Raw genomic sequence first — 26,151 nt, 5'->3', positions numbered from 1 at the left:
CATCTCCCGCTTTGTTCAGAATAGGGCATTTGTGGGGTGCCTGGGTGGCTCAGTTTTTTAAGCTTCCACCTTTGGCTCAGGTCATGATCTCACGGTTTGTGAGTTCAATCCCCGCATCAGGCTCTATGCTGGCAGGTTAAATCCCTTACTGTGTGCTCATTTTCAGTGAGGATTATATCCCTCTGGCCTGGGTTAAGGAAGGTCCCACTGAAATAATTTAGCATTCGCCTTGGCTGGGTATCCCAGCAACCCACTAGGCTGAGGCAAACTTCATGTTAGTTTCTCATTCTGAAGATGTGTGTATCACGGAGGCAGTGCAATGCATTCTTTCAGTCACGCTGCTTTAGAGTTTCTGTTTTTCATGGGGATGTTTTCTCCCCCCACAGAAAATCTCTGACTATAGAAAATATTCCTTGCAATCTTGACTAACCAGGTAGTACAGTCTTGGGGTGGGATTCTTTGAAAATTCTGACTTTATGCAAATGTTTCCGTGTCAACATCCCACCTTGATGGGGGGCACAGACTTGGTTTCTAAGTCCTGGTAAATGCAGTTTCCAAGTCATTAGAATCTCTCTCCGCCAAAAACCTTTTTCTCTTATTCTGTCACCAGGCCAGCTATAGTTTCAGTTCCAGTGCTTACGGACACTGTTTTCAGTTCCCTTTTCATTTCTGGAAACTGATTTTTTCTCTTTCTTGTGTATTCAGCTATACATTTAACTTATTATTATTATTATTGTTTTATCCAACATTATTGCTTTATAGCACTAGGACTTCTATGATAGCTTTTTCTGCACTGTTGCCAGAACTAGACACGTCCTGAAGGATGGAGTAAACCCTGGGTGAAGCTTGGGATTAGAGTTTTCTCATGGTCTTGGGGTCACACAGCCAGCTGAAAGGCTATTCTTTGGGGTTCAACTCACAGGTGATAAACCTCTACTATTGATGTCAGCTTTGTATGGTGTCCAAGAGGATCCTGTCTTTCGCTGCATGCTGTGCTCTAGAAGAATATTTTCCGGAATGTGTTTACAGGATATTAATACACACACACACACACACACACACACACACACACACACACACAAAGATTTTATGTGTATATGAGTTTGGAAAATTATGGGATAAGCCAACTTAAACATATTTCTGTCCTGTGGTATTTCTCAGAAGAGAAGAGAGATTCAGCTACCTTTAGCATCACTCCTGAATATAAAAGGAAGCAGGAAGGAACATGTCTTAGCAAGAGCAGGGATGAAAACCAGAGGGTCAGAGTATCTCTGAATCCAACCCCAGAAAGCAGCAGTGATCACATCTTGGGGGGCTGCCTCATTGGTTTCATTCCAATATATGACTGTCCACTTAGCAAGGACTCTCTTTAATTTAATTTTAACTTAGTTTAATCGAATCGTTTTGTAATTTAAGGAAAACACTCCTGTGATCTACAGGACAGTGATTTGCTGACATGATCAATCCACCTTTTTGATTTCAGATTCATCTCAGGTCAGATAGACTATGCAGAAGGAGAAGCAAAGTAAACGTGTCCTCTTGTAATTGTGAGGCTCACCTCAACTGTAACAACAGCTAACATTCATTGAGTACTGACTGCCTTCCACATGCAGTGGCCAGTGCCCTACAGGTGTGTAAACCTCACAAGTCAGTGAACTTGGTTCTACAATTAGCCCCATTTTACAGATGAGAAGACTCAGATGCAGAGACACCAAGTCTCATCCCTCCCCCCCCCCTCCCACCCCCATCTCCACTGCCACGTTTCTACTGGCTTGTCACTATGTAAATGAATCCTGGACCACATCAATGCTGATTTTCAGGACTTTGAATAAGACATTTTTGGCATTCATCTTGAATGGAGAGCCAGAGAGGAGCTGTCACTGAACCCACTCTTCTGGGCGTCAAATGTCCCAGCTTCTAGACTTTTGACTGCAGCATGTCATCAGGCAGAAGCTTCACCTCCTTGGATTTGTTTTCTTCATCTATGAAGCAGGGGCTAATAACATTCGGTATGTTTACCTCATAGGATTTGCAGGGTTATTAAATGAAATAATATACATATATATGTTTATTAAGTGAAATGATACATATGGAAGTAATATGCTTTATACTGTAAAACGCTATGCAATATTTAAGCCACTATTATTGTTAATGGAACACAACTTTGTTGTCTCTGCACCTGTGATGTGAATCCGAGGGCAGGCCATGCTCCTGGCAAAGGACGGTGCAGCCTGGTGTCTGAGTTTAAGGTGTGGAGTGGCTGTTGACTCTCCAGTGTGGCAGGTGGTCCAGAGTGTCAGTGACAGGGACAGAACATTCCATCCTCGCTTCAGTCCGAGGACCAGAACTGGGAGCTTTCTTCGGCTTATATCCAGCTCTAGCCTGGATTTGCTGGTTATACTTTTAAAGTAAATACCAGCAGTTTATTCCAGAATGTTCTGATGGGAATGTGTGAGCCTTGTGTCAATGGAAAGGTTAATTTCCAGGGACTGTTACATATTTGTATTATTTTTCCCCCACCAGACTATCTCAAGATTCTTTATGATTAAAAAAATATTTTTAAAGAAGCATAGTGTACTTAACTCTATTTATAAAAGGAGACCCAAACAAGTCTGTTTGTCCTAAATCTGCCTAACAACTCGGGCAATAAATATTTCTGTATTTGTTTTTGGAGTCCATGAGAGCAGTCAGACATGTTTGATTTAGGCTTAGTTCCCTTAGAGCAGATGCACTTCCTTTTTCCTTTTACCACTATCATGTTTTTCCAAGAACAGAGACTCCCTCCCCCAGGGCCCCCCAGTCTCCAGGACTAACTGTCTACTTTGCTGGGAAGCGTTGTGTTCCGTGTTAACTAAGTAGATGGGAGAGTCTGGGGTTGTAGGGAAAGACAGATTCTTGCCTTGCATAGTGTTTTTCCATCCATTCATTCGCCGGGTGACCCAACCATTCAAGAAATGCACATTCAGCATTTAGGCACGAGTCAGCTGTGAGTGAGACCTGTAGGGCCTCTGCTAATTCCAGAGAGGAGGTTGTGAAGCGGACAGTCGCCTTATCATTTATTCCTTTATGAAGGGACATTTGCACGTTCAGTTCTTCCATGGGAAGAAATGGAGACCACAGAGAATTATTTGCTGGAGGACTTATCATGGGAGGATCTTGCATTGTTGGGAGGGCTATTTTATGGGTAGAGTTCGAAAGAGTTGTAGCTATTTCATGGGCAGGAGAGGAAGTGAGCTAAACTGTGTTTGAGTCTGGAGAAGAGACGTGAACGTGGCGAGAGCCTGTAGTTTTCTGTTGAGAGTCAGGTAAGAAAGAATGCAGTTTGGAGGCACCTGGGCGCTCAGTCGGTTGAGCGTCCCAATTCGGCTCAGGTCATGATCTTGCAGTTTGCTGAGTTTGAGCCCTGCGTCAGGCTCTTTGCTGTCGGTGTGGAGCCCGCTTTGATCCTCTCTGTCCCTCTCTCTCTGCCCCTCCCCCGCTCACTCTCTCCGTCTCTCTCCAAATAAATACAGAAAAACTTAAAAAAAGAGAGAAAGAATGGAGTTGGAATTGCAGAACGAATATCCAGCAACTGTGAAAATGTTAGACCTCGTCCAGGGGGATATTGAGCGTCAGGCTGCAGAGACGTGCCCTGGGTTTGGGGGAGAGGGTGGCTCCGGTTGAGGAGTGGGGTCCCGAATTCTGGGGGTTCTCTGGCTGTCTCAGGCCACTCCTGTTGGTTGCCACAGCTCTGCCATTAGAACATGGGTGGCCATGTGACTTGAGCCTCAGCGAATTGCAACACTCATTTCCTTTCACATACACCGCAGCTGGATCTTGCATTGTGTCTTTCTTAGAAGTATTTGATTTTTTTTTCACATTTTCCATTTTTATCTATTATGATCTATCTCTTCCTGTCACAGCCGGAAATGTGATACCAGGATTAGGCAACTCTCCTGACTCTTTCTCTTGGGTAAATCTGAAACAGAATAACCCCAACCCATCTGTTATCTTTGCAGCATTTTATTGCTGTTCTGTACCATCACTTTCTAATTTTGTGGGGAAAGAAATCAAGCATTTACTCTTCAAATGAATGTATTTATCTGAAGTCTCCTTTGCATCGCACCAATTCCTTTTGGTTTCTATGTGGGTGATCGACCATACACACGTCACGAGGCAATTTTGTCTTTCATTCCTGGCTAATTAGGTTGGGTATTCTTTAAATTTGGGGGGGAGGGGTACAGTTATCAGTTTTGTTTGTACTTAAATTCTGCTTCTTCGAGTAACATTGATTTCCTGTTTAAAGGAGTACATAAAAGAAAACAGAAAAGTAATAAGTTTAGATTTTACTTTTAAGAGTCGGAAAAGCATAAGGAATTGTCTGGAGAGTAAGAAATCAGGCCACAGGGGGATGTTTATTGAAACTCCATATGTCAGGATAACAGAGGTGCCACTGCCCGCGACCTAATGAAGAAAGACCTGCCCGGGGCACTTCCCTTTCAGAAAGCAACAAACGAGACCAGTGCTTTGGGAAGTGTGCATTTAGGACAGTACGGCTATCGTCACATCCCTGATGTTAATATGGTGACTAAGATAGAGACCGCGGGGACTCATCACATGTCACTTAAATCACGGAGCAGCTCAACTTCCTCAAAGAGCTTGGGAAGTGCTTTTCATTTCAGAAATAAAAACAACCGAAAACAAGCCCTGCCTGCGTATGGAAAGCCAATCTTTTGCATTCACACTGACCATCCCCCTCACCGGGCACCTGACACTTACTTGTTTTACCACTTTGTAGTATGCAATGGGAGGTGTCTGACCTAAGCATACAGGAGATACAGATACAGGTATCTGACCTAGGCATACCGCATATCAAGGCTTTTGATAACCAGAGATTCAGTTAGAGGAGCTAGGTGAAGAAGAGAGCTCATTCCATGACAGCGTTCTCTGTGCCATGAATCCCGCAATAGAAGTTAATACACTTTGAAAGTAATCTGTTCTTTAATAAAGCTATTCCATTGCTAGAAGTTTCCAAAAAGAAATTGCTTTAGGGACCCAATGTGGAAATAAATCTCTCCGTATGCTGCATCTATTTCTTTCAGTCACATTCTTCATTGTTCACTGAGATGTTTGTTAGTAGACATAAATTGTGTCAAGGTTCCATCGGACGCCATTCCTTATGATAAGCGCTTCAGGGAAAACAACTGTAATTTGCAACGGATAAAAGACTCGAATTTATAGATGTGAATACAGTTCTGATTTACCAGGCAAACCATTACATTTGAGTTGTTTCTTTTGGAAAGCCTCATTGTAGAAAAGTAAAAAAGTATATATATTCTTATATATATTCTTATATATATATATATATATTCTTATATATATATATTCTTATATATATACTTATATATATAAGTATATATGTATACTTATATATATAAGTATATATATATATAAGTATATATACTTTTATATATATATATATTTATATATATAAGTATATAAGTATATATATATATACTCCTGTTTCTTCATCTTCATACCAAAAAAAATCATATCAAAAAATATATATATACTTATATATATATAAGTATATAAGTATATAAGTATATATATATAAGTATATAAGTATATATATACTCCTGTTTCTTCATCTTCATATAAAAAAAATATCATATCAAAAAATATATATATATGCTTATATATATAAGTATATAAGTATATAAGTATACTTTGGAAAGCCTCGTTGTAAAAAAGTAAAAAAGTATATATATGGTCGGCGGCAAGATGGCGGCTTAGGAGGACGCTGGGCTCACCGCACGTCCTGCTGATCACTTAGATTCCATCTACATCTGCCTAAATAACCCAGAAAACCGCCAGAGGATTAGCAGAACGGAGTCGCCGGAGCCAAACGCAGACGAGAGGCCCACGGAAGAGGGTAGGAAGGGCGGCGAGGCGGTGCGCGCTCCACGGACTGGCGGGAGGGAGCCGGGGCGGAGGGGCGGCTCGCCGGCCAAGCACAGCCACCGAGTCTGGCTTGCAAAAGCGGAGGGGCCTGACGGACTGTGTTCCCACAACAAGCGCGACTTAGCGTCTGGGAGGTCATAAGTTAACAGCTCTGCTCGGAAAGCGGGAAGGCTGGAGGACAAAGGGAGGGAGAGCTGCTGAGCCCCCTGACAACAGAGCTCAGTTTGGTGGGGAACAAAGGCGCTCGCCAGCGCCATCTCCCCCGCCCATCCCCCAGCCGAAATCCCAAAGAGAACCTGTTCCTGCCGGGGAACTTGCTCGCTCCGCGCAAACACCCAACTCTGCGCTTCGGCGGAGCCAAACCTCCGGCAGCGGATCTGACTCCCTCCCGCTGCCACAGGGCCCCTCCTGAAGTGGATCACCTAAGGAGAAGCGATCTAAGCCTGCCCCTCCTGCCCCCGAGCACCTTGCCTACCCACCCCAGCTAATACGCCAGATCCCCAGCATCACAAGCCTGGCACGGTGCAAGTAGCCCAGACGAGCCACACCACCCCACAGTGAATCCCGCCCCTAGGAGAGGGGAAGAGAAGGCACACACCAGTCTGACCGTGGCCCCAGCGGTGGGCTGGGGACAGACATCAGGTCTGACTGCGGCCCCGCCCACCAACTCCAGTTATACACTACAGCACAGGGGAAGTGCCCTGCAGGTCCGCACCACTCCAGGGACTATCCAAAATGACCAAGCGGAAGAACTCCCCTCAGAAGAATCTCCAGGAAATAACAACAGCTAATGAGCTGATCAAAAAGGATTTAAATAATATAACAGAAAGTGAATTTAGAATAATAGTCATAAAATTAATCGCTGGGCTTGAAAACAGTATACAGGACAGCAGAGAATCTCTTGCTACAGAGATCAAGGGACTAAGGAACAGTCACGAGGAGCTGAAAAACGCTTTAAACGAAATGCATAACAAAATGGAAACCACCACAGCTCGGCTTGAAGAGGCAGAGGAGAGAATAGGTGAACTAGAAGATAAAGTTATGGAAAAAGAGGAAGCTGAGAAAAAGAGAGATAAAAAAATCCAGGAGTATGAGGGGAAAATTAGAGAATTAAGTGATACACTAAAAAGAAATAATATACGCATAATTGGTATCCCAGAGGAGGAAGAGAGAGGGAAAGGTGCTGAAGGGGTACTTGAAGAAATAATAGCTGAGAACTTCCCTGAACTGGGGAAGGAAAAAGGCATTGAAATCCAAGAGGCACAGAGAACTCCCTTCAGACGTAACTTGAATCGATCTTCTGCACGACATATCATAGTGAAACTGGCAAAATACAAGGATAAAGAGAAAATTCTGAAAGCAGCAAGGGGTAAACGTGCCCTCACATATAAAGGGAGACCTATAAGACTCGTGACTGATCTCTCTTTTGAAACTTGGCAGGCCAGAAAGAATTGGCACGAGATTTTCAGGGTGCTAGACAGAAAAAATATGCAGCCGAGAATCCTTTATCCAGCAAGTCTGTCATTTAGAATAGAAGGAGAGATAAAGGTCTTCCCAAACAAACAAAAACTGAAGGAATTTGTCACCACTAAACCAGCCCTACAAGAGATCCTAAGGGGGACCCTGTGAGACAAAGTCCCAGAGACATCACTACAGGCATAAAACATACAGACATCACAATGACTCTAAACCCGTATCTTTCTATAATAACACTGAATGTAAATGGATTAAATGCGCCAACCAAAAGACATAGGGTATCAGAATGGATAAAAAAACAAGACCCATCTATTTGCTGTCTACAAGAGACTCATTTTAGACCTGAGGACACCTTTAGATTGAGAGTGAGGGGATGGAGAACTATTTATCATGCGACTGGAAGCCAAAAGAAAGCTGGAGTAGCCATACTTATATCAGACAAACTAGACTTTAAATTAAAGGCTGTAACAAGAGATGAAGAAGGACATTATATAATAGTTACAGGGTCTATCCATCAGGAAGAGCTAACAATTATAAATGTCTATGCACCGAATACCGGAGCCCCCAAATATATAAAACAATTACTCATAAACATAAGCAACCTTATTGATAAGAATGTGGTAATTGCAGGGGACTTTAATACACCACTTACAGAAATGGATAGATCATCTAGACACACGGTCAATAAAGAAACAAGGGCCCTGAATGAGACATTGGATCAGATGGACTTGACAGATATATTTAGAACTCTGCATCCCAAAGCAACAGAATATACTTTCTTCTCGAGTGCACATGGAACATTCTCCAAGATAGATCATATACTGGGTCACAAAACAGCCCTTCATAAGTTTACAAGAATTGAAATTATACCATGCTTACTTTCAGACCACAATGCTATGAAGCTTGAAATCAACCACAGAAAAAAGTCTGGAAAACCTCCAAAAGCGTGGAGGTTAAAGAACACCCTACTAACGAATGAGTGGGTCAACCAGGCAATTAGAGAAGAAATTAAAAAATATATGGAAACAAATGAAAATGAAAATACAACAATCCAAACGCTTTGGGACGCAGCAAAGGCAGTCCTGAGAGGAAAATACATTGCAATCCAGGCCTATCTCAAGAAACAAGAAAAATCCCAAATACAAAATCTAACAGCACACCTAAAGGAACTAGAAGCAGAACAGCAAAGGCAGCCTAAGCCCAACAGAAGAAGAGAAATAATAAAGATCAGGGCAGAAATAAACAATATAGAAACTAAAAAAACTGTAGAGCAGATCAACGAAACCAAGAGTTGGTTTTTTGAAAAAATAAACAAAATTGACAAACCTCTAGCCAGGCTTCTCAAAAAGAAAAGGGAGATGACCCAAATAGATAAAATCATGAATGAAAATGGAATTATTACAACCAATCCCTCAGAGATACAAACAATTATCAGGGAATACTATGAAAAATTATATGCCAACAAACTGGACAACCTGGAAGAAATGGACAAATTCCTGAACAACCACACTCTTCCAAAACTCAATCAGGAGGAAATAGAAAGCTTGAACAGACCCATAACCAGCGAAGAAATTGAATCGGTTATCAAAAATCTCCCAACAAATAAGAGTCCAGGACCGGATGGCTTCCCAGGGGAGTTCTACCAGACGTTTAAAGCAGAGATAATACCTATCCTTCTCAAGCTATTCCAAGAAATAGAAAGGGAAGGAAAACTTCCAGACTCATTCTATGAAGCCAGTATTACTTTGATTCCTAAACCAGACAGAGACCCAGTAAAAAAAGAGAACTACAGGCCAATATCCCTGATGAATATGGATGCAAAAATTCTCAATAAGGTACTAGCAAATCGAATTCAACGGCATATAAAAAGAATTATTCACCATGATCAAGTGGGATTCATTCCTGGGATGCAGGGCTGGTTCAACATTTGCAAATCAATCAACGTGATACATCACATTAACAAAAAAAAAGAGAAGAACCATATGATCCTGTCAATCGATGCAGAAAAGGCCTTCGACAAAATCCAGCACCCTTTCTTAATAAAAACTCTTGAGAAAGTCGGGATAGAAGGAACATACTTAAAGATCATAAAAGCCATTTATGAAAAGCCCACAGCTAACATCATCCTCAACGGGGAAAAACTGAGAGCTTTTTCCCTGAGATCAGGAACACGACAAGGATGCCCACTCTCACCGCTGCTGTTTAACATAGTGCTGGAAGTTCTAGCATCAGCAATCAGACAACAAAAGGAAATCAAAGGCATCAAAATTGGCAAAGATGAAGTCAAGCTTTCGCTTTTTGCAGATGACATGATATTATACATGGAAAATCCGATAGACTCCACCAAAAGTCTGCTAGAACTGATACAGGAATTCAGCAAAGTTGCAGGATACAAAATCAATGTACAGAAATCAGTTGCATTCTTATACACTAACAATGAAGCAACAGAAAGACAAATAAAGAAACTGATCCCATTCACAATTGCACCAAGAAGCATAAAATACCTAGGAATAAATCTAACCAAAGATGTAAAGGATCTGTATGCTGAAAATTATAGAAAGCTTATGAAGGAAATTGAAGAAGATTTAAAGAAATGGAAAGACATTCCCTGCTCATGGATTGGAAAAATAAATATTGTCAAAATGTCAATACTACCCAAAGCTATCTACACATTCAATGCAATCCCAATCAAAATTGCACCAGCATTCTTCTCAAAACTAGAACAAGCAATCCTAAAATTCATATGGAACCACAAAAGGCCCCGAATAGCCAAAGGAATTTTGAAGAAGAAGACCAAAGCAGGAGGCATCACAATCCCAGACTTTAGCCTCTACTACAAAGCTGTCATCATCAAGACAGCATGGTATTGGCACCAAAACAGACACATAGACCAATGGAATAGAATAGAAACCCCAGAACTAGACCCACAAACGTATGGCCAACTCATCTTTGACAAAGCAGGAAAGAACATCCAATGGAAAAAAGACAGCCTCTTTAACAAATGGTGCTGGGAGAACTGGACAGCAACATGCAGAAGGTTGAAACTAGACCACTTTCTCACACCATTCACAAAAATAAACTCAAAATGGATAAAGGACCTAAATGTGAGACAGGAAACCATCAAAACCTTAGAGGAGAAAGCAGGAAAAGACCTCTCTGACCTCAGCCGTAGCAATCTCTTACTGGACACATCCCCAAAGGCAAGGGAATTAAAAGCAAAAGTGAATTACTGGGACCTTATGAAGATAAAAAGCTTCTGCACAGCCAAGGAAACAACCAACAAAACTAAAAGGCAACCAACGGAATGGGAAAAGATATTCGCAAATGACATATCGGACAAAGGGCTAGTATCCAAAATCTATAAAGAGCTCACCAAACTCCACACCCGAAAAACAAATAACCCAGTGAAGACATGGGCAGAAAACATGAATAGACACTTCTCTAAAGAAGACACCCGGATGGCCAACAGGCACATGAAAAGATGTTCAGCGTCGCTCCTTATCAGGGAAATACAAATCAAAACCACACTCAGGTATCACCTCACGCCAGTCAGAGTGGCCAAAATGAACAAATCCGGAGACTATAGATGCTGGAGAGGATGTGGAGAAACGGGAACCCTCTTGCACTGTTGGTGGGAATGCAAATTGGTGCAGCCGCTCTGGAAAGCAGTGTGGAGGTTCCTCAGAAAATTAAAAATAGACCTACCCTATGACCCAGCAATAGCACTGCTAGGAATTTATCCAAGGGATACAGGAGCGCTGATGCATAGGGCCACGTGTACCCCAATGTTCATAGCAGCACTCTCAACAATAGCCAAATTATGGAAAGAGCCTAAATGTCCATCAACTGATGAATGGATAAAGAAATTGTGGTTTATATACACAATGGAATATTACGTGGCAATGAGAAAAAATGAAATATGGCCTTTCGTAGCAACGTGGATGGAACTGGAGAGTGTGATGCTAAGTGAAATAAGCCATACAGAGAAAGACAGATACCATATGGTTTCACTCTTATGTGGATCCTGAGAAACTTCACAGGAACCCATGGGGGAGGGGAAGGAAAAAAAAAAAAAAGAGGTTAGAATGGGAGAGAGCCAAAGCATAAGAGACTTAAAAACTGAGAACAAACTGAGGGTTGATGGGGGGTGGGAGGGAGGAGAGGGTGGGTGATGGGTATTGAGGAGGGCACCTTTTGGGATTTTGGGATGAGCACTGGGTGTTGTATGGAAACCAATTTGTCAATAAATTTCATAAAAAAAAAAAAATAATAAAAAAAAAATAAAAAAATTAAAAAAAAAAAAAAGATGCCAGTTTTACCCAAAAAAAAAAAAAAAAAAAAAGTATATATATACTTATATATATACGTATATATATATAAGTATACTTATATATATATAGATATATATCTATATATATCTATATATATACACGTATATATATATACGTATATATATATAAGTATACTTATATATATATACGTATATATATACTTATATATACATACTTATATATATATATTATACATATATATACAAATTACAGTTGTAATAAGTATGTATATATATACATATATATATATATATATATATATATATATATGGTTTGGAATTGCATGAGAGTTGTGAAATCGAATATTGGAAGGTAGAAACTACCATGGTTAATTTCTTCTACACGAACTTAAAAATTTCAGGTCAGTTTTTTCCTCTGTCATTCTAGGAATTACCATGGTAAAACAGAAGCGCTGAAGGAGATTTTGATTAAACAAAGATTATCCTGTGTTCTGAAATCTTTTACATTTTCAGGGAGCCTGGCCGTCCTGTAGCTCTTACGGGAAACAGTGCCGGGAAATTTGGGGGAGACAGCTATCCTGCCCCAGAGAAGAGGCCCACCCGGGTCTTCTTGAGAACCTAGAGGCCAGCTAGATTGTTTAAGAAGTAAAAAGTCCGTTTTAACCACCTGCACAGCTTCAGAAGTTGTGAAATGCAAGAGTCGGTGAAAAGCGACTTCCCATCCTGGTTTCTAGGAAATGTTTCTGTCTCATCGGAAGAAGACTTCATGATCTCAGCCTAAGTCTCTTCTACTTTCTCCTTCCCAACTGCCTTATCCCCTAAAAAAATTCCACAGGGTCCTAGAGCTGGACAGTTCTGCTCTTGGTATCTGTTTTTAAATGTTTATTTGTTTTTGAGAGAAAGAGAGAGAGAGAGAGTTCAAGTGCACCTGAGAGGGCGGGGTGGGGGGAGGAAGAGGGCAGAGGATCCGAAGCAGGCTCAGCGCTGACAACAAGGTCCAGTGCAGGGCTTGAAGCCACGAACCACGAGATCATGACCCGAGCCGAAGTCGGATGCTTAACCAAATAAGCCACCCGGGCACCCCTGATCTTGATATCGTTAAATGAGCTCTGAACTTTATACTTGAAAGCTGTTCAGAGAGTGGATCTCATGTGTGATCACCATACAGCAAAAATGCTAATTGTGTGAGGGGTTGGAGCCATTAGCCAACTTGTTTTGGTAACTGTTTCACAGTATATACGTGCATCAAATCACCACCTATGTTAGCTGCCAATAAAATCTCAAGAAAGCTGGGAAAAAATGAAAGACTTCTCCTGCAGTATTTCTCTTTATTCCATCAAGTGGGCCTTTGAGGTTCTGTCTGGATGTGAGAGTTTCCAGGTACGGCCCCAGGGAAGGGATTTGGGGCTTTCTGACTTTCCTTCCTTGTCCTTAGGGCATGAAGGACATAAGTGGTGGTTATTAGCTCATCTTACTGAATGTGGACCCCAAAGTATTTAATAACATTTGGGATGCAGAGAAAACATTGCCTCTCTGTGGCTAAATCTACATGCTCATCCATTTTCCAGGATATTCAGCCTCACATGTGTCTGCGACCTAGGTAGTGGAGAGAGGGAGGAAGAAAGGAATGAGAGAATATTAAGGTTGGGCTGAGGTAAGCATGTTTCTTGTCATTTACTTTATCAGGGTTGTATAGTCTCGCAGTTCTGTTCACACAGTGGGTGGAGGACCCACAGGAGATAAAACAAGAAAGCTTATGTTAGAAAATTAGGCAGTTGAGTATTTTAGTATTTTCTCCTAGTTGTTCTACTTCTGTCTTAGGATGATGTGCGCGCGCACACACACACACACACACACACGCACACACACAGCTGGAGAGTCAAAGAATGGAGGAAAGAGGGTAGGAGACACAGAGAGGAAGACAGACAAAGAGAGAAGAATTAACCTTGGTTTCATTTCAGGGAATTTCTCTCAAATTTGTGGCAAAAATGATCATTAATTAACTCAGGTTTAAAAAGTTCAGGGAGAACAGAGTCTCAGTTCAGATACTACATGTGCTCACGCTCTAGGGAAGAGAAGGGAGACAGACGTCCCTTAGTGTGGCAGGTGGACAGATGGAACTAACAATTGGCAAGAGCCATTTCTTACCCAGTGATTTGCAATAAGACTATTATGATTGTCCCTGGACTTGGTGGGGGCTTCAAGACTCTGCGAGCACTCTCTTCTTCTGGTGATGGTGATTAATATTTATTGAGCACTTAATACATACCTGATACAAAGCACTGGACATCAGTTGACTCACTTAACCCTCAAAGCATCCCTGGTCATTACTCTGTTCATCCTCCCTGGTTCCTATTCCGGAATTTTCTTTGATATGAACATGAAGAAACAGGAGCCTGCCAGTACTCAGTTGGTGGGGGCTGAACCGGGATTCAAACCCGAGCAGCCAGGCTGAGCTCCTGTCCCCAGACTACGCTGCCAGGAGCTCTGAAGTCTTATCTCTCTTTTGCTATTTGTAGGAAGCAGAGACTGTTACTGTCCTTGGTGACTGTTTTTCATTTGCATTATAACCTGACTCCTAGAAGAAGTCATACTGGGAGGACTCCAGGTAACCAGGTCAAGGTTTTGTGGCCATTTAAAGACAGAATCAGTTCAGGTCTTTTGTGAGTAACGAATGGAAAATTTTATTTGCTATTTTAGGTCACTTCTCTAAGTCACAAGAGCGGAGTGGTACAAAAACTGTTATCGTGGGTGGTGTTTGCGAAAGACAGCGTTCAAAAGCAAAGGAGGGTTTTGTGGCATTAATGCCGCCCCCCCACCCCCGGTCTAACGCCAACACCTGCTGCTGCCGGGCTGGGTCCAGAACTGGCAAACGTCCTGCCCCCCTGCACATTCCTCCTGGCCCCTTAGCAGAGGAAGCCTTTCTGCAACTTGCCTTCTCAAGCTTGGCTTTTCCAAATTCACCTACCACGCCCAGGGACTGGGGAAGGATGAGAAAGAACTTGGCAGCTTATTGTACCCCGGGCATCCTGAGGTCTGTGTTTTCCCCTCTTTCCTCTCTGCCCTGAATGGGAGTCCTGTAGAGATCAGAAATCTGTAAGCCACCCCTGATGTTGTCCCTGCCACTTTGCCCACATCTTTATAGAACCGAGAGGCTTAGACAGCATATGACACGGTTCTTCAGGGTGTGCCAGGCGTGTTCAGAGAAACCCTGGCACTCGGGTCAGATGGGGTCAGATGGTTGAAATGCAGGATCCCAGGCCTTTCCCTGCCCACTGAATCAGCACAGCAGAGGAATGGGCTCTGGAGTGTTGGCTCTAAATCAAGTGCCTCAAATTCTTTGCACAAGAAACCTTGCAAACCATCCTTTGACAAGTGTGCTGGTTCCTAGACACAAACTTCTTGGGTAAGAATTATTTTTTTTTAATTTTTTAATGTTTATTTATTTTTGAGAGAGAGAGAGAGAGAGAGAGAGAGAGAGGCAGAGAGGGGGACAGAAGATCTGAAGCAGGCTCGGTGCTGACAGCAGAGAGCCCAGTGCGGGCCTCGAACTCACGAACTGTGAGATCATCACCTGAGCCGAAGTCGGGTGTTCAACCAACTAAGCCACCCAGGCGCCCTTTGGATAACAATTATTAAATGCATTTTTGCTCAAGGACTGCTGTGGCAGGGTCAATACCAGGGCCATGTGTGTTGATAACCACCTGTTCCTGCCCTGAGGAGGGTACAGGTTATCAACTGAAATTCACATATGTGTGAAATGAACACAAGACTCAAAAGCAGGACAGATTCTCTCATTGCCCTTCTCTAGTTGACTGCAAAACTCTTGGAGGTGGGCGTTTTGAAATAGGTTGTCCCTATTCAGGTAAGTTATCTTCCTGCTTTACAGAGAATTTGACTCATAAGCCTTTATTTAAGACCTTTCACAATAGTCCTCAATGCAAGTCTGTGGTTTCAAACTCTTAAAGAAATCACAATGCTTACAAAAGCTTCTGGGGCGCCTGGGTGGCGCAGTCGGTTAAGCGTCCGACTTCAGCCAGGTCACAACCTCGCGGTCCGGGAGTTCGAGCCCCGCGTCGGGCTCTGGGCTGATGGCTCGGAGCCTGGAGCCTGTTTCCGATTCTGTGTCTCCCTCTCTCTCTGCCCCTCCCCCATTCATGCTTTGTCTCTCTGTCCCAAAAATAAATAAACGTTGGAAAAAAAATTTAAAAAAAAAAAGCTTAAATATTTGGAATTCCTTGCAGACCATAGGGAAACTTGACAGCATAAACTAAAGCAGCACTGACTTTGTGGAAACTTTCCACCAGGATCAATAATACTTATCTCACATGGGGATGGAGTGATTGAAAACATAAACTGAAGTGTTATTGATTTTATTTATTTGGAAGAAAGAAACGTATCCTTCCTAATGGCCGGTATCTTAATGAAAAGAATAGGTATTCTGAGAATTAAAAAAAATTAATAACTTGTATTTTGGAGACCTTTCACAGAATGAGAGATTTTCATCGACACTGCAGGGGAAATGAAGCATTGCACTAGCAATGATGTTTTGGTTTCCCAGTAGGGCTCCTGAATCTTTCTTTGATTTGGTGTTTTAAGGGCCGCCCCTGATCTATCATTCCTGTCACATGGGGACCAATAGTTTCAAACACAGTCACATCTCTGATGGTTCCTCCAGAGAAAGGGTACACAGAAACCACCATTGCTCAAAGCAAGAATTACCAGATACGTAAATACAGGATGTATTTACGGTACAAACATATTCATTGTTGTTCCAAAATTCAAATTCAACTGGCCGTACTTTATATTCTTATTTTTGTATTTGCTACATTTGTCAGCCCTGCTCCCTAGAAAAAGGAAATAGTAGCATTTTTGAGACCAGTAGTTTGAAGATACTCATTTCTTACTGTGATTACCCACATCACCTCTCCTGCTTACAGAAGCGGTCTGTGTGGCCATCCTCGGCTGTCACCTGCTGCTGTCTCCCCAGCTCTTGCTGGACGTCTGACTTTCTCAGGCTTTACAGCCCAACAGTGGCTGAGGATTGGCATTTCAGAAAAAAGACAAAAAAAAACCCACCCCCCCCAAAAAAAACAAGGAAACAAAAAACCCCACAGGATTACAGCACGTGTAAGTGACTGTTTCTCTGGGGTCAAGTCAGCTCAGGCTTCCCACCATTTCACACCGTAAGAGCTTTTGCACACAGAGGCTCACGACAGACCCAGGCATATGCATTCTTGCACACACCAGCAGGTGTACACACTCACGTCCCTCTGCCCAGTTTCATAGATAATGTATTTACTTACCACATTATGGATTAGACACAGAGTTAATACATTTTTCATATATGTCACATTTACTCCTATGTCAGTCTTATGAGGGCAATACCATTTTCTCTCTATTTTTTTCAAGGAGACAATTAAGGCTTAGTATGTGTAAGTAATCTGCTCAAAGTTCTTGCAGATTCACGGGGAACACCTACTGAGCCCAAGCTCCCACCTCTTTCCTACTATCTCGCCCTATTTCACTCTTCTCACATGCCCACCCCACTCTGTATGTTATGTCAATCAAAAAGAGATCATAAGGATTTACTATGAAATGAAAAGATGTCTGGGACTTTGGGGTCATGCTGTCTCAGGGGGAAAGTTACTGGATCTTTCTGAGATCAATTTTTTTTCATCTTTAAAATCGGGATACTGACCCTGAGTGCATAAGTTTGTTGGGATGAGGAGAGGAAGAAAAAAACAAAGAAAGAATAGAAAAAACAAACACAGAAGAATTCCAAGAGCAGGGGAGGTTAAGTGTCCAAAGGACTTGGGAGGAGGTAGGGTTAAACCTGAGTCTGATTTTTCATTTTGGGTTTCTTTGGAAGCCCAGGGAATAATGCCAAGCATGAGAAACACTGATGGCTTTCAGGGGAACATGCAGAGCCCTCAGATTTTCACATGTAGAAGCTGTGGGTGCAACAACCCTGTGGCTCTTGATTCACCCTGGGAGGAGAAAGGTCAAGACTCAGTATTCCTGAGAATTACTTGAAACTCTGATTCATGACTCAGCAATATTTATGTTCTTCATAGGATATACAGTTGCTTTTCTGGGCTTCCCTTGGGGAAAGACAGTCCCCACCAGTTATTTAAAAATTTATTTTCTTAAAAACAAAACAAAACAATCTGAGGCAATGCTTAAAGGCAGAGATTTCTGGACTCAAACAAAATGTTCAATTATTACAGCTCTCTGAGTAATCTTGGGTGGACCATGCCATCTCTGGGCCTCTCTTCCCCATTTGTACAGCAAATGGATAGACTAAGAAATTCCACGAAGCTATGTCTTGTCCTGTGCCAGGCACCAGTCCGTGGGACAAGCCAAGGCTCCAAGGCTGTCCCATTACAGGGGGATGAGAAGGGTAAGGGTAAGGGTAAGAGAATCACATAACCCAGTGCACATTAATAGAGTTTATCAGATGGTCCACCCACTATGAAGAAATTAATGCCAGGCAGTGGAAGAGAGTATGGTGGGGGTAGACAGCCAGGAAGCAGAGCTGGACATATCACAGGAGGCTTCTCAGAAGAGGTGACATTTGGGAGGTAATTTGTATAACGTGTAGGAACCACTCATGAGAGTGGGCAAGAAATATGTCACAGATGAATCTTCAGAGAGTCACCTGATGCTTAGGAAGGAAGTCAAGGCAGGGAGGAATTTGAGTTTTGTTGGGAAATGTGGAAGCAACAAGAAGATGCCTCCACTAGGTCCTTGTCTTCAGCTTACAAACACCTTTGGACTTCTCCACATTCTATGTGTATTTTAGATGCAGTGTGTGTGTGTGTGTGTGTGTGTGTGTGTGTGTGTGTTGTACTCTTACGAGATGGTGGGTCAGATGTGGCCACAAGAGAAGACAGAGGAGAGGCTCAGGAAACACAACAACAAAGTGCCTTATATTTGCAGGTCTTTGGGATAGGAGGCACCACTCACCGTGCAGGGCCATGTGGGGAAGACACCAGGGTGGCCAGGAGACAGGAGACGAGAGGGTGAGGGACATTGCTTAGTCCACCTGGGGCTTCCTCAGGAAAAGCAAAGCAGGGCAGGGACAACAGTTTACGATTGGCTGGTTTTTAATAATTTCCCCAGGCTTTGGGGTATGGGGGTGGTCCCCAGTGATTAAGGCAGAGGAACATGGTCTACTGGGGTGTGATGACTACATAGAGGGCGTGTGGCTCTGGACTGGTTAGTTCTTTTTAATTTGATCTTAGTATCTCATATATATATATATATATATATATATATATATATATACACACACACACACACACACACATATATATATGAAGAATATATATATATATACATGAAGAATATATATACATATATATATACATTCTTCATATATATACACATATATATGTATATATATGTGTATATATATGTGTATATAAATGAATATATATGTATATGTATATATGTATATGTATATATATGAATATATATGTATATATGTATATATATGTGTGTATATATATACACACACATACATGCAATATATTGTCAAGTTAGCTAACATATGGTGTATATACAGTGTGCTCCCGGCTTTGGGAGTAGATTCCGGGATTCATAACTTATGTAAAACACTCAGTGCTCATCCCAATAAGTGCCCTCCTCAATGCCCATCACCCATTTTCCCCACCCCCAAGCCCCCACACCCCCTACCACCTTCAGTTTGTTCTCTGCATTTAAAAGTCTCTTATGGTTTTCTTCCCTTTCTGTTTGTAATGATATATATTTTTTTTCTTTCCCTTCCCCCATGGTCTTCTGTTAAGTTTCTTAATTTCCACATATGAGTGAAAACATATGATATCTATCTTTCTCTGACTGACTTATGTCACTTAGCATAATAGCCTCCAGTTCCCTCCAAGTTGTTGCAATGGCAGGATTTCATCATTGCCAAGTAGTATTCCATTGTATATATAAACCACATCTTCTTTATCCATTCAGCAGTTGAGGGACATTTAGGCTCTTTCCAGAATTTGGCTATTGTTGAAAGTGCTGCTATCAACATTGGGGTCCAAGTGCCCCTATGCCTCAGCACTCCTGTATCCCTCGGGTAAATTCCTAGCAATGCTATTGCTGGGTCATAGGGTAGTTCTATCTTTAATTTTTTCAGGAACCTCCACACTGTTTTCCAGAGTGGCTACACCAGTTTGCATTCCCACCAACAGTGCAAGAGAGCTCCCCATTCTCCCCATCCTTCCCAACATTCCGCTCTTGGCTGGGCCCTTTGCTATCCCTAAGAATTGGAACCAGAGAGGACTGGTATTTTTTTTTAGAATGTCAGAACAACATAATATACAGAAAAGTTTTAGAGAAATTTAGAGTGCAACATATATGTACATCCTTCACCTACATGTCAAGATGTGGAACAGACACAGGTGCCCTGGGGTTTCCTGCATCAGTCCCTGAGGACTGGTATTGGGGGGTAAACGGGTGCTGGCTATGTCTGTGTCTGCTGCCATTCCCATGTGGATGCCAGCCTGGCCAGACCCACCACCGGACCGCTTGGCAGGGGAGCGAGAGCCTGCTGGCTCCAAGGTGCGGGCTCTAGGCTTTGTGACATTGACAAGAAAGGGAAAATGCACCTTGCAACACAGGACAGAGTGAGCATCAAAGGCTGTGGGTGTAGTCTAGTCAGTCGTGGGACATTAGAGAACGAACAGTGCACATAAAAGGGCCTGGCCAGGAGAGAGAAGGTGGAGATGGGGGTAGCAGACAGGAAGGGCAGCTCTGGGCACCCAGGGAAGGCGCAAGATGGGCGGGGCCCGACTGCACAGACACCGAGGGAGGAGTGGTGTGAAATGGAATCAAAGCTCCAGAGTCCGGGGAGAGTTAGAAATAGGATGACAAAAGATGCTTTTCAGATGAATACGGTATTCCCCTTTTCCTGCGGTCTGGCTTTGCCTGGTTTCAGTTCCCCATGGTCAACCCTTCTGGAAGCGGATGATCCTGCTTCTGATGTATTTCAGAAGGTCAGAGGTAGACTAAGCTATGTCACAGTGCCTGCGTCACTCACCTCACTTCATCTCATCATGGAGGCATTTCCTCGTCTCGCATCATCACAAGAGGAAGGGTGAGGACAGTGCAATAAGATATTTTGAGAGAGAGAGAGAGAGAGAGAGACCACATTCACATACCTTTCATTGCAGAATACTGTTGTAATTGTCCTATTTTATTATCAGTGATTGTGATTAATCTTTTCTGTGCCTAATTTTTTAATGTTTATTTTTGAGAGAGAGCGAGAGAGAGCAGGGAAGGGGCAGAGAGTGAGGGAGATGCAGAATCCGAAACAGGCTCCAGGCTCTGAGCTGTCAGCATGGAGCCTGACACGGGGCTCGAACCCACAAACCATGAGATCATGACCTGAGTCCAAGTAGGATGGTCAACTGACAGAGCCACTCAGGCGCCCCTTTTGTGCCTAATTTATAAATTAAACCTTATCACAGGTATGTGTGTATGGAAAAAACCATAGTATATATGTATGGTTAGGTACTATCTGAAGTTTCAGTCATCTACTGAGGGTCTTGGAACAAAGATGAGGGGAACTCTTGTAGGAGGAGTCCATTCCCTTCCCCATGTGGTCTCCTCACCTTCCTGGTGCTCTCTGTGTGCACAGTAACCAGGCATGTGACATGTGGCAGAGGGGTAGTTTTCTCAAGTTTTTGCTGCATCTACTGTAGCAGCATTGACTTCACGGTGTGCTCTGGAACCTTCCATTCAGGCAGTAACACGGGGGGCCATACATAGACAGCAGAGGGGCTTTCTCAGGGGCTTACTCAGAGTGTACCATTGCTTTATGCCGTTGCAGAAGTCTGCATAGAAGACCTAAAGATTAAGAGTTTAGGACAGATAACAAGAGTTCCTGGTTTGTTTGTTTTTTAATGTTTATTTTTGAGAGAGAGAGAAAGAGGGAGACAGAGCACGAGCAGAGAGAAGGGCAGAGAGAGGAAGACACAGAATCTGAAGCAGGCTCCAGGCTCCGAGCTGTCAGCACAGAGTTCGATGCGGGGCTCGACCTCACGAACCGTGAGATCGTGACCTGAGCTAAAGTTGGACGCTTAGCCAACTGAGCCACCCAGACAACCCAAGAATTACAGTTTCTTTTTTTTTTTTTTTTTTAATTTTTTTTTTCAACGTTTATTTATTTTTGGGACAGAGAGAGACAGAGCATGAACGGGGGAGGGGCAGAGAGAGAGGGAGACACAGAATCGGAAACAGGCTCCAGGCTCCGAGCCATCAGCCCAGAGCCTGACGCGAGGCTCGAACTCACGGACCGCGAGATCGTGACCTGGCTGAAGTCGGACGCTTAACCGACTGCGCCACCCAGGCGCCCCAAGAATTACAGTTTCTTAATCCAAAAAGGCCTTGACTCAGCGTGGTTCACCTGTGGCATTGTACAGAATACCCCTTTTGATGGGTATTTGCCAGCAGGATAGAAGTTGAAATGCTAACCACAGAGAAAGAACGGCAAAAACAACCAAACTCACTTCGATACAAAGTGAATGAGTCACTTGCCATATTTTTGGTGATCCTGCTCTATTTTAAATTGAATTCCCCATCGTGTAATAAAAATACCAAGCTATTGATATGAAGAGGGTGCGGTTAATTCAAATTAATTGGGACTGACAAGATTATTCATGGGAATCCAAGTGATATGGCACAGTAATTTGTCAGAGGCCATGCTGATGGAATTTATCATTTCCCTAGTCTCGATGCCCTTTAAGTTGGGATTTTCTTTGCAGCTGGGTTTATTTTTCTGTCATCTGTGAAGAGTGTGGTCTCAGTGAGGTTTTGAAGTTATGCCTCTATTTAACTGTGTCTAAGGAACACCAATCAACATGGCAGAGATGGTTTGAAGGTGGCACTTTTTCTTCCTTTCATATAAGCATCAGAAAACAGATGCTAGGGACGCTTGGGTGGCTCAGTGGGTTGAGGATCGGACTCTTGATTTAGGCTCAGGTCATGATCTCAGTTTCCTGGGATCGAGCCCCGCCCTGGGCTCCGCGCTGACAGCTCGGAGCCTGCTTGGGATTCTCCCTCTCCCTCTCTCTGTCCCTCTCCCACGTGCACTCTTTCTCTCTCTCTCTCTCAATAAATAAACTTAAATAAAGAAAATCGATACTATTGGGATGCTGGTCTTGCCAAGGGCATCTGAAGCCACACCCCATCTCCTCCATTACCATCTCCCACTCCTCCCTGCTCCCAGCTCTGTTGAAATGCGCTGCCCTGACAACCTAGCATGCAAGTTTCCCTATGCTTTCCATACGTACATAATTCCAATATGAACTGATATAATCTTCACATACAGGAGGGTACGCCTTTGTGGTGTGGCTGTCTGTTGCCCTACAGGATGTTGAGTGGCTTGTAGCATCCTTTCCCCAGTGTTGACAACCAAAACATGTCTCCGGACATCACACTGTCCCGTAGCCCTGTGCCACCATTCTTCTATCAATGGATAAGAACGTGGTTCCCAGTTCTTGGCTCCTGAAAGCAGCACTGCAGTGAGGACCATTGTGCTTTTACAGATTCCCAGAAATGGCATTGGGGTATACGCGTTTTTAGTTGTAATAGATATTGCCGGATTGCCTGATGAAGGCATTTGGAGAAAACTCTAAAAACTGTAAGTGAGACGAGACTGATATTATTCTAAAACTGAATGAATGAGTGCGGAGAGAAGTGATCCTTTCAGTGATTTTTTTTTTGTAACATGGAAAGAAATGTGAGTAAGTTGGAAAATTCGCCCTTGTTTCTCATTTTAAAAGTGACAATTCTTTTTTTGTGGGAGGGTTTAATTTTTTTTTTTTTGATCAGTTCAATTATCAGATCTTTCAAATGTCTTGCTTGTCAAGGTTTATGGGCAAAGATATCAATTAAAATGAACAACTGTGAAAGAAAACTTGTAGGTTTTCCCATACCCAAGGTAACCCAAGTGAAATATTTCAAGGCCAGAAATGAAAATGGCATAGGGGGACTAGGTAAAATTGTATTAAGGAATAGAATAATAAAATGTATGTATGAGTTTCTTTAGCATTAATGGTTATCTGCAACCAGCCTAAATTATCAATCAGCCCAGTCTGAGTAATATGCCAATATTAAATGATTGATGAAAATAGTTCTCCATTTGATAGTTGGGACATTTTAATATACTCCTTTATCCCCTAGCCAACAGGTAAGGAAAGACTTTAAGCAACATTTTAAAAAATTATTTGTTTCACCACCCCCCTGCCCCCTTTACAGAATCATCTGGTGAAAGAAACGAGCAAAACCTGCCTTCTGGATCCCAAGATCACATTGTCCAGTGTGGTAAGGAAATTAAGATGTTTCTTTTAAAGTTCTTGATGGGCTCACCAGGTCTGAGGTGGGCAGACATTATTTCTGATGAGTAATGATGGTTCTGTAGGCAGGCCGTGTCTTCTGGAAGTCTATGTTCTGGGTCCTTCTCAGTATTTGTAGCGTATCAAGGGAAGAATAGTACCCATTGAAAATTAATCGGAGTGTTTGTCTTCTCTTGGTCAAGTTTGCTTTAAAAAGAAATAGATGACTAATGCATATATGTTAAGCTTTGTACTGTGCTTCTTGGTTATCATATATCAGGGGGTGTTGGATGTGGAGCTCCAAGTCTCCGCTGAGCCTTTGCACTTTTCTTTGAAGACTTGATATCATACGATCTCACCCTGTCCGTTTTGCTCCTGCGATATACTTGGACTTCTCTAGTTTCTGTTTTCGTTTTTTCCCCTGGTTGTTTCTCCCCATAAGTAAGGTTCTATTTATGTCACTCCCATTTTGTTGTTGTTGTTGTTGTTCTTTGCCAACTTACAATGCAATAATGGCATTTGTTGTATTTTTGCGTGATCCCTAGAAGGACATTTATAAAGAGTTGCAATTTAGAATTACAAGTTATGTCACAAAATTATGGAATATTTAGAGCAAAAGATACTTAAAACACTATCCGCCAATTATTTAGAAATAACCACAATTGTCACTGTTTGCTATCAATTTCGTATGCTTTCTTGTCATATTACACATCCAATTTGAAATTCGGACTTTAAAGAGCTTATCCTTTAATAGTGTAATACATGCCAAACTTAAAAAGCACTAAAAAGCTATTCAGTGAAATGTATGTATCTCTTCCTCTGTCCCTTGCCCCATGACAACTATTTCCCTTTCAAGGAGACATCTGGTGTTTCTGGGTTTCTAATTTACTGGACTTCTTAAACTATTTTCAGTGTCTATCGTCTGTTTCTATATTAAGCAGCGATTTGTTGAGTCAAAAGCTGACTTTATCGCTTGTTACACAGGGGGAGAGAGCGTGCGTAGTGCACGTTCTAGCCAAACAAAGCACAAGCTGATCTGGTATAGGGTGGGGAAGCACTGACTCCTGGGACTGACAGACTTTCTGGAGAGGTAGTTCTGAGGGATTAGGTGACCCTTAGCTGCGGAACCTTGGCAGTTTTGTGTGTCTGTTGCTTATGGCTGGCTTCAGGAAGTGCCAGAAGTGAAGCGGATTGTCACTGATCCATTGGGATGGCTCTGAGAAAGGTTGACATGGTGACTTCTTTGTGCCTTGGGACTGTGGCCACAGAAGAGTCACTGTTTTTCTTTCTTGACTTTGGAGTACAGGAACTTTAAATTCTCTCCGCATGAGAAATGCACGGGGATGGAATCGCTGGGTCAAACAGTATGTGTGTCCTGTATTTTGACTGACTTCCATAGAAGTTTACCAACTTACACTCCAACCGCGAATGGATGACAGTGTTCGTTTTCCCACAACATAGTATGTCATCAACTTTTTGATCTTTGCTAACCTGATAGGTGAAATACGGTATTTTCTTGAAGTCTTCACTCGTCTCTTTCTTAGTATGAGTATAGTTGAGAAACTTTGTACATGATTAAAAGCCATTCTATTTTATTTTCCACAGATTTTTGCTAGCATCTACCCATTTATAATGAAGTTTTTAATATTGATTAAAAAAAACTTTTTATATATTAATTAGTTTTTTACATTAAGAGTTGTAAGTATTTTCCTATCTGTTCTTTGTATTTTGATTTTGTTTGTTGTGTTTATTTGGGGAGAGGAACAAATCAAAACATGCTTTTACAGAGCTGGATTGACTAATTTGTGTTGTTTTTGGGTTTTATATCATAGTTGGAATGGCTTTCCATTTTGAGCCTATAATATTTTTCTGTGCTTTCGCCTAGTGCTTTTATGATTTAATTTTTGTTCATTATTCTGGCCTCTATAAGGGAGGAATACTCTTTTTCAGGGAGTTACTTCGTTGCCCCAACACTATTTGTTGGGTAATACATTATTTTCCCACTAATTTGAATGATCATTTTTGCTCAAAATTCAATTTCTGTAAATATGTTGATTTGTTTCTGACATTTATCCTTTGTTCCAT

The sequence above is a fragment of the Prionailurus viverrinus genome, chromosome C2 (genome assembly GCF_022837055.1).
Source record: "Prionailurus viverrinus isolate Anna chromosome C2, UM_Priviv_1.0, whole genome shotgun sequence".
Lineage (NCBI taxonomy): Eukaryota > Metazoa > Chordata > Mammalia > Carnivora > Felidae > Prionailurus > Prionailurus viverrinus.
The sequence above is the reverse complement of the archived record's forward strand: the minus strand, read 5'-3'. Positions refer to the sequence as shown.